The sequence below is a fragment of the Canis lupus genome, chromosome 28, assembly GCF_011100685.1.
Source record: "Canis lupus familiaris isolate Mischka breed German Shepherd chromosome 28, alternate assembly UU_Cfam_GSD_1.0, whole genome shotgun sequence".
Lineage (NCBI taxonomy): Eukaryota > Metazoa > Chordata > Mammalia > Carnivora > Canidae > Canis > Canis lupus.
In genome coordinates, this window is record NC_049249.1 from 7,713,362 (window position 1) to 7,723,440 (window position 10,079).

The window sequence follows — 10,079 nt, forward strand, 5'->3', positions numbered from 1 at the left end:
CTAAGGGAAGATCTGGTCTAAGCCTTTCTCCTGGCTTCTGGCCATTCCTTGGCTTGGGGCCGCAGAACTCCAGTCTTCACGTGTGTACAGTCCTGTCTCCGAATTTCCCCTTTTCGTAAGGTCACCAATCACGTTGGATTAAGGACCCTCTCAGTATGACCTCAGCTATTTATATCTGCAATGACCCTATTTCCCAATAAGGTCACAGTTGGAGGAACTGGGGTTCGGACTTCAACAGATGAATTGAGATGGGGATACAATTCAACCCATAACAGACCCCATGGGTTGGAAAATGGTTTCAATGTCTCTAGTGAAGCAGGAGGATGTGAATCATGCTGACTGCTTGTGGATGCTCACAGATTCTCATTGGCAATGGAGTACTTCCTGTGTGGATGTCTATCCCCTCGGGGGTCCCCGTCTTGTTCTGCTCCTGGAGGAGCTAGGGATGAGGGGGCCACTCAGAAGCTCAGCGTAACCATGGCAGACTTAGGCAAGAGGACATGTCAGGCCCGTGATGGTGGGGGTTTAGTCCATGGCCAGAAAGTCATGTGACCAAAGCCAACATGGAGAAAAGAACAAAAAGGAAGGAAGGAGGTTGGAGATTGGGGTGGGTGTGAGATGTGGACAAAGACAGATAGCTTTACCCTAAAGCACTCTGCAGTAGGAGTCCTAGGGGCAGGAGCAGTTTTGCACATACTGGTCAGATAGATTGGGATTTCCCGAAGTGGATCCTGTGGAATACCTGTTCTAGAGGATATTAAATAGATAATACATGATAAAAAGATTTCATGGCAAAATAAGTTTGGGGAGCAATATTAACCTGCATTTTATTTCCAAAAGCAAGATTTTAGAAAATTTAATATACTCACATGGACTGTGCATCATTAGGAAAAGTAAATAGTAATCAGCATTCATCAACTTGATTGGACCATAGAGACTTTTTTCTCAGGAAAATCTTGCAGGATGCATTCTGAAAAATGTTGAACTAAGTGATGGATGAGCCCATGGTGAACAAAACCACAGATCTGATGGATGCAATTAGGAAAATTCCTAATTTATATTATTACCATCCTATATTCTTCCTTTCCTAAATTTTCCCTCTGATAGTGTATTGGATTTCCTTGGTTTATAAAACATTTCTTTTCTTTACTTTTTTTTATAAAACATTTCTTTTTTTTAAATAAATTTATTTTTTATTGGTGTTCAATTTACCAACATACAGAATAACACCCTCATCCTTTCAAGTTACCTCCCTCAGTGCCCGTCACCCATTCACCCCCACCCCCCACCCTCCTCTCCTTCCACCACCCCTAGTTCGTTTCCTAGAGTTAGGAGTCTTTATGTTCTGTCTCCCTTTCTGATATTTCCTACACATTTCTTCTCCCTTCCCTTATATTCCCTTTCACTATTATTTATACTCCTCAAATGAATGAGAACATATAATGTTTGTCCTTCTCCTATTGACTTACTTCACTCAGCATAATACCCTCCAGTTCCATCCATGTTGAAGCAAATAGTGGGTATATAAAACATTTCTTGATGCTGATACCATTTCTTGGGAATGACTGATAAAATTCTCAACATTGATTATACAACCATTAGCAAAGTCATTTTACATGATGCCACCATCATTTTTTTTAAGGTTTATTTATTTATTCTAGGGAGAGAGAGAGCGTGAGTGAGCAGGGGAAGGGGTATAGGGAGAGGGAGAGAGAAACTCCTTGAGCAGACTCCCCACTGAGTGCAGAGCCTGACATGCAGCTGAATCCCAGGATCCCAACACAATGACCTGAGCCCAAACCAAGAGTTAGCCATGTAACTAACTGAGCCACCATCTTTTGACATATCTCATGTCTCCCAACTCCAGTCTTTCCCACAGGGGGCCCTTTACAAAGTGTTTGCCAGCTCCCAGCCATCTGCTTAAATCAATGTGGAATCTCCGGAGAGTAGTCATCTTATGATCCTTGAAAAGTCTACAGGCTGCCTGAGTGAGGCGAAGAATACCTAACCGACTTAGGGCCTGAGGTTCGTTTCCTTTTTACACTCAGCCTAAAGTAAGTCATTCACTTGGATTCCCCATAAAATAAATCTAGAGACAGGTGTTTTCTCTGGGAGGTGACCCCAGGAAGCCCAAATGAAGACGTGTTGGGGAAGTGAGACAGACAAATGAGAAAAGCCAGTGGTGGGGACATTAAAGAGAGGGTTCTTGTGAGAAACAGAGACTCCATCTTGCTGGGGAACTTCTGGGAAACCATATGGAGCACCATCTCAGAATTGTGGCATCAGTGGATTGGGTGACTGGAGCATTTGCATACCTACTCACCTCCCCCCAATTGGCTGAAGTTTGGCCCCTGAAATGGGTTGAAGAGTTTTCCCCCAAAATTCATGTTCTTCCTCAGAATGTGGGCTTATTTGAAAATAAGGTTGTTGCTGATATCATTATTAAGGTGAGGTCCTATGCAGTAGGGTGGGTATGTCTGGTATTCTTAGAAGAAGGGGAGAAGAGCCCCAAAGACACACAGAGGAAAGATGGCCATGTGAGGACAGAGACAGAGAATTTAAGTATGCTGCCACAGACCAAGGAATCTCCAGGATTGCTGGCAACCACCAGAAGCTAGGAGGAGGCAGTGAAAGATCCTTCCTATTTTATTTGTAAAACGGATATGAGATCCTACTTTGGAGAGAAGTTGTGAGTATGACTTTTATAAAGTCATACTTTTATAAAGTATCCATCATGGTGCCAGGCACATGACACCACTCACTAATCATCACCTACTATTATTGGGTATTATAGAAAGGGTGCAGGCTTTGGAGTCCAACAGACTTGAATTTGAATTTCAGCTTTATAGCTGCATGACACTAGGCAAGTTATTTAACTTATTTGAGTTTCAGTTTTTCCATGAAGATAACAACTCTATGTGTGAAAACCCTACTGGTTTTAAGATTTCTCCAAGCTCTAAGATGCATGAAAGGCTCATCCTGCAAGTGTCTTTGAGGGCTTCTCCTCACTCAGGCCTGTGAGGTTCCAGGCAGTATCTCTGAAATCCAGAAACTCTCCCTGCGTCCACTGTCCACCACCGTAGAATGCAGAGCCTGAAGCAGATGTGTCCTCTTGACCTTGCTTTCTGATGCTAATATCTTACCTGCCTTCTACCCCGGCCCCCACCATCCTGCATCTGACTTTGTACTAAAGCCCAAATCCCTGATGTGACACGTAGAGTCTGGGCTGCAGCCCTGGGCAGCTGCCCAGCGGGCATTCCTTTGAGTGAGGAGAGGAAGCTCAGACGCCTGCCCGTGCCTTTGCGTCTGAGCTGGAAACGTTGGCAACAGTTCCCTGGAAAGGAGCTGGAAACTGTTTCCGTGGGCGAGGTGGGTCGGCCCCTATTCTGGCTTCTTGGCTTGCACACAGTGAGGTGGTGGGGGAGGTGTTGATAGAATGACATTGGCTTGGGCTCCCTTCCATTCCCTGTCACTCTCAACTAGCAGTATGTCCAGTGCTCCAGGGGGAAGGTGAACAGAGAGCAGGATCCCCCCAACCCCCCCCCACTGGGCCCCCTGGTGTACCCCCATGCACTAATCCCCAGTGTCGACTGTCTGGTGAGGTAGCCACCTGCCACGTGCTGCTAGGTTCCACTTGAAATGTGGCTAGTGCCACTGAAGACTGAACCCTTACATTTCATTTACTTTTAATTAAAAAACAGATGCTTGATTCAGGTATTGGAAACATTTAAAAATATGTTTGGAACAGCTTAGGTATGTGGATCATACCTTTTACTTTTACAAGTGTACATTTTTATGAAATCTAAAAACAGATTAAGTATTTCCAATGAAAATTTAGCATCTGAATGGAGATAGGCTGAAAATGTAAAATACATGCCACATTTTGGAGATTTAGTGTGAGAAAGGAATGTAAAATAAATCAGTATAATTATTTAAATATTGATTACTGGATAGATGCTAATCATTTGGATGTATTGGGTTAAATAAAAAATACCTATGAAAATATTTTTACCTACTTTTTGGACTTTTTAAATGTGGTGACTAGGAAATTTTAAATTATGTATATAGCTTGCATGATATTTCTGTTGGACGCTGATGCTCTAGGTGCGTAGAAGCATAAAACATTAAGTCTGTTAGGGGCCTTGGGCAAGGTCAGAGCATCCTCATTTTCGAGGTGAGGAATCTGACACTTTGGGAGTTTAAATGGCCTTCCCAAGAACTGGAACCCAGATTTCTTTTCTCCTGGCCAAGAGTGCACAGAAGCTGGGATTCTGAATAAAGTAGGTTGTATAAAATGAAGTAATGGCTTGGAAATACATGGTTCAGGGCACCTGGATGGCTCAGTTGGTTAAGCGTCAGTCTTCAGCTTGGGTCAGGGTTCTAGGATGAAGCCCCATATGGGGCTCCCTGCTCAGCATAGAGCCTGCTTCTCCCTCTCCCTCTGCTTCTCCCCACTGCTCTCTCTCTCTCTCTCTCTTTCAAATAAATAAATCAAATCTTAAAAAATAAGGAAGTGCATGGTTAGAATAACCTGACAACAATATCAATAAGGTGTTTCACATGTGAAATGGTATTTGTTATTATTTTTGCCCTGCTCTGTGGAGCTTAATGGAACCAGAAAATGTCCCCTGAGTGGCAGATTTTTCTTTTTCCCCAGACATCTACCTCATTCTAGAACCTGGATACCTAAGACTCTGTCCAGGAGCCAGATGCCTGCTCTTATAAGGAATATTTTCCTCTTCACAGGGGTGATGTAGGACTCAAGCTCAGGGCTGAGAGGTCATCCTATTGCTTCAGACTGAGTATCTCCTCTGATTCTTTGTCCCTCTCCCTTTCTTCCTTTCCATCTAACCGCCCCCCCCCCCCCACACACACACAGTCTTTTGAGGGCCAAAGACAAATTTATTGGAAGGTGGGAATCCCTGTCAAAGTCTAGCCCGGGTCCCCACCTGACACTCTGGAACTAGAGACAGGGATGTGATCCCTACCAGCCATTCTAGCCCTACCTACTGCATTTGGGTGTAAATGTGGCCAAAACAGAGACCATCAATGTGATTCTGGGTGGGAAGAGAGAGTGGCTGTGAATGTGCTTACAGAGAGGGGTGGGGACATTGGTTGTCTGGTCTGAGGGTCATTGCATGTTTGACTTGGATTGTTCATTGGGTTGTGTGTATGGCCATATCCCTGGGGATGTGGTTGTGTGTTTGAGAGTGTGACATGAGTGTGGTATGGTAGTGGCAGGTGGGGATGGTCCATCTCAGTCCATGGGTGAGTGAGGTGATGTTGAATGAGTCCTTGCAGACCTATGGGGAATTTAGGAGGTTGAGACTATAGAGTGAGGTCTAGTGTCTCCCTAGGTGAATGTGGCTCTGGGTAGTTGTGGGTGTGGCTGTGTGCCTGCTGGTTGTGTGGTGTTCTGTGGCCTTTCTATATCAGAATTCAGAGGATTTCCTGTTGGCACCAAAGCATTCCAAGCAATTGCAGTATGGTCACTGTTATCTAGATCTTCCCTGTCCTCCCATTTCTCTTCCCTCTCCCCCTTCCCCTCCCTTTCTTCTCTCTCCCTCCTCCCTCCCTTCTTTTCCTGTCTGTATTTCATCTCTAGCTTACAGAGCTCTTGCTTTGTGCCAAGTACTGTGTTGGGATTGTTACTTGTTTTTTCTTACCATAAACTAACCCCTCAGAGTGCTATGGTGACTGACGTCCTCTTTAGCAGCTTCATTGTGCAAGCTTCCTTGTGGCAAGTATTAGGTCTTGCTTGGCTCTTTGTCTCCCTCATAAGTCATTGTTGATGATGACATGCCAGAGTTTCTCCTCTCCAAGGACAAGGGGTATGTGGAAAAGGGTTGGGGGCTGCTGTGGCTGAGTGGGGACAGGGCAGACGGGGAATTTGAGCCTGATGACCTATGTCTACTGTTTGCTCTCCTGTAGGCTAATCACAGGCCCTGAGGATGCCACGCCAGGTCTGCAGGGTCTCATAACGATCTGTGCCATATGTAGTCTGGATGGGCCCCAAGGCTTTGGGGCATAACTTGGTTGTCTTCGTCACCAGCCTTTCCTTCTGGCATAGGCCTGGGCAGCCTGGCTGCCTGCAGGCTCTCACATGGGTCTCAGGATCTACCTGCAGGGTCTGGCTCCAGAGAAAATCACAGGACCTGGCAGAGGCACCTTCCTCTCTTAGGGCCGGCAGCCATGGGACCATTTCTTTTCCCACGGGCTGGGCTGTGGTTTAGCCCATTTTCACCCTGGCACCGGCTCCCATGGAAGGGGCTTCCAGGTGCACATGGGTCTCAGAACTTAGTGGTGACTGCCATATGACACACTGAACCCTGGCTGTCCCTGCCCTCCCAGGCTGGGCCCAGCTGAGCTCAGTGTCTATACCCAGGACCTCCTTGGCACAGCTGCTGCAGTGCTCACAAATGGGTTTGAAAAGCAAGAGGAATTGCTGTCTTCAAAAAAGAATTCTTTTGCAAACCTAGAAGCCCAGCCCCCATCTGCTTCACCTTTTTGTGCAACTCCATTTTCATACAGCAAATTGGAGAGAGATAAGGGAATGTCATGGAATTTGAAAAGTCCAAGAGACACAGGGCACCTTGGAGGACACTGGGAAATCTGTGATGCCACCCTAACCCCAGTGTGAACTCCTTTGTGAACTGTTTCTGAACCTCTCTGGGCCTCAGGTTTTCAAATTTGTCAAATGAGAACATCCTCTTAATCACTGTATAGAGCTGTTCTGTAGGGGAAATGAACTAGGCAATGTGAAACAAAAGAACAGTGCAAAAGAAAAAAAAAGAGGAAGAAGACAAATGGTTATTTGGCACTTACTGTATACCAGGAACTTCATAGAGTGCATCTCATTCTGGAGCCAGGCTCTGGAGACTGACCAGCTCCCTGATTTCCACTAATGTCCTCTGTCTCTTTCCTGTGCCCTGGGCATGGGCTCAGTGATTCCCAAGGAGGTGCTCTTACCATCCTGCAAGCACTTGTGCTGAAGTATTATTAATAGTGCGTAGACAATTCCTAGGGGTCAGGAGTCCTGGTCCCTGCTGCTCCCTGTGTAGTTTGGGCAGGCCACCCAAACCCTCTGGGCTTTCTGGTCACAAGCATGTCCCTGACTCTGCATGGCCCCCTAGACACCTCTAAGGGTTCCTAAAGCCTTAGTGTAAAACGAGATGCCTTAACTTGACATTCATTATCTGAATGAATATATCCTGGCTATATTCAGAATATAGCCATATTCTGGCTTCAGTGTGCCTTTTCCATCCTTAAATTCCTCCTCCCTGCCACAGATCCCTTTTGTGTTTCCAAAGCACTGCGCTTTCCCCCTGCACACTCTCCAATCACCTTCTGTGAATGGAATATGCCTAGGATGCTCAGAGCAGTGAGCTACAGAACAAGTGCTCTGAAAGGCAGCTTTGATCATTTCTGTCTGGAATGCCCACTACTTGTTTTCAGTACTGCTTCATCCACAAGGCATAACTCATCCAGTGCCCAAGCCCAAAATATTAAAGCACATTCAAACAATCAAACAAATCTAGAGTGCAAGACACTCTACAAGATTTAATTGGCTTGGGTTCTTCCAAGATGTCAGTGGCAGGACAGACAAGAAAGAAAAAGTTGGGGAAAAGTGGTTCTAGGTTTCTGGAGACACTGTAGGCTGTGCTCCACTAGACTGACGACCAAATGCAACATATTGATCCTTGAATGGTTCCTGGCCTTAAAAAAAAGTAGATATAAAGAATATTATTGAGACAATTAGAAAATTTTGATTATGGTCTGTGTAGTAGTCTGCTAGGGCTGCCATAATAAAATACCGCGGACTGGGTGGCTTAACAACAGACATTTATTTTCCACAGTTCTGGAAGCTAGAAGTCCAGGACTGAGGTGTCTGCAGATTTGGGTTTTTTCTTCTTGGCTTGCAGATGGCTTCTTTTTCACTGTGTCCTCACATGGCCTTTCCTCTGTATGCACACATCTGTGTCTTAATCTCTTATAAGAATATGCTCCTATTGGAGTAGGGCCCACGCATGTGACGTCATCTTACCTTAACTATCTCTATTTATGTTTGGCCCTGTCTCCACGTAATAGTCCTAATAGGTATTAGGACTTTAACATGCGAATTGTAGGGAGATACAGTTAGGCTCAGAACAGTGATGCTACTAATTTTAAACTTGGTGAGTGGGACAAGACATTGTGGTTATTTAGAATATCTTTGTTCTTAGAATATATATGCTGAAATGTTTAGGGGTAAAGAGTCATGATATCTACAACTTTCTCTCCAATGGTGCAGCAACAAAACAAAAACAAAAACAAAACCACGTATGTAGAGAGAGCAAATGTTTAGACAAAAGGTTAGCAATTGGTGAATCTAGATAAAGGGTATGAGGTATTCCTTCTAATATTCTTGTAAATTTTCTGTAGGTTTGAAAATTTCAAAACAAAAACCTGGGAGGAAGGAATCTTATCTCATCTTCAAGGTCTTAGGACTACAAAATATGATGTCTATTTCCTGTTATGTGTTCAGAGTGGCTGTTCTTTCCCTCTTAGGGTTTATTAGGACTTTTTGTTTTATATTTGTATTTTGTTTATTTATTTGACTTTGTCTGTCTGGGCTTCACAAAGGCAGGCATTGGCCTGTTTGGCTCATGTCTGTACCTCAGCATTCTGCACAAAGCCTGGCACTCATTAATATTGATGAATGAATGAATGAATGAATGAATGAACGAACGAACGAACATGGATGGGGCCGAACAGACACAGACCAGAAATGTGAATGGGGAGGTGAGGAGGAGGCTTAGATCCCACGTCTTTTTTTTAAAAATTTTTTAAAGACTTTATTTATTTATTCATAGAGACACACTTAGAGAGAGAGGGAGGCAGAGACACAGGCAGAGGGAGAAGCAGGCTCCATGCAGAGAGCCTGACGTGGGACTCGATCCAGGGTCTCCAGGATCACGCCCCGGGCTGCAGGCGGCGCTAAACCGCTGCGCCACCGGGGCTGCCCAGATCCCATGTCTTAAGGTTAATGAGCCTGAGGTCATCATTGCTCTCCTGTCTACTGTCCCTCTTTTTCCCACTTTATGTCTCCTCTGATTCTTCCTTCTTCTCTCTCTCTTTCCCATTCTCACTTTCTTTCCCTTCTGTTTGTTGCTCTGGATTCCTGGGTGCCATGCCTTCCTCCTCCCCAGCCTGCCTGGGCTGTCACCTTGCGGTGGGCTCCCTGGAAACTGCAGAATCCCAGGGAAGGGGTGGGTCGGGCAGCTGGGCCAGGAGACTTGGGTGAGCACACAGCCAAGGGACATCTCAGAGCCAGTCCTAACCTTTCATTTTCTGAGAAAGAAATCTCCTCTGCTCTTAATTCCTCTTCTGCAAAAGTCAGAGATTCTCCTCCCAAGAGTACATGAGCATTCCCTCCAGGCATAGACCGAAATCCTCTGTCCTGTGATGCTTCTGACCAAGCAGTGGCTCAAGGACACCCAGTGGGCTGGGAGGCTGTGCTGTCCCAGGACGCCTCGGATTGCAGTAGACTGAGGCTGACCAGGTGTGCTTAGGTCCCTGGAGCTTAGGGAAGCAAAGCAACCTAGGTCTTTGCATTGCCTCTTCTTCATTTCACAGCTGTAGCCTTGGGCAATCAGTTGACCCCACCTGGACCTCAGTTTCCCCATTCCGGAAATGAAGCAGTTGGATCGGATGAGGGACTGAAGTTGGCAGTGATGCTGATGGAGGAGCTGTCACCCTTTGACAGAATGTTAAATGGTGTGTGTGTGTGTGTGTGTGTGTGTGTGTGTGTGTGTGTAGGAGGACTTTTTGGTTCCAAAGCATCCGTAGCTCCCATGGGATTTTCAGAGAAGCTTCTAACCACCCCCTCCCCTTTCTCTTTGCCCAGCACTGTCACCCTCTCAATCTGAAAGGTCTCTGTTTCAGCTTCTAAGGTCTGACCTTTGATACCTAGAGGAGAGAGCTGCCATAGACCATCCGGCAGCCAGTGCACTGCCGACGCTCAAATTCAGATCATCCTCACTGGCCAGACCACCAGCCCCGCTGTAGTTCTGCATTTGTGTGGTGAATAGGGTGCCTTT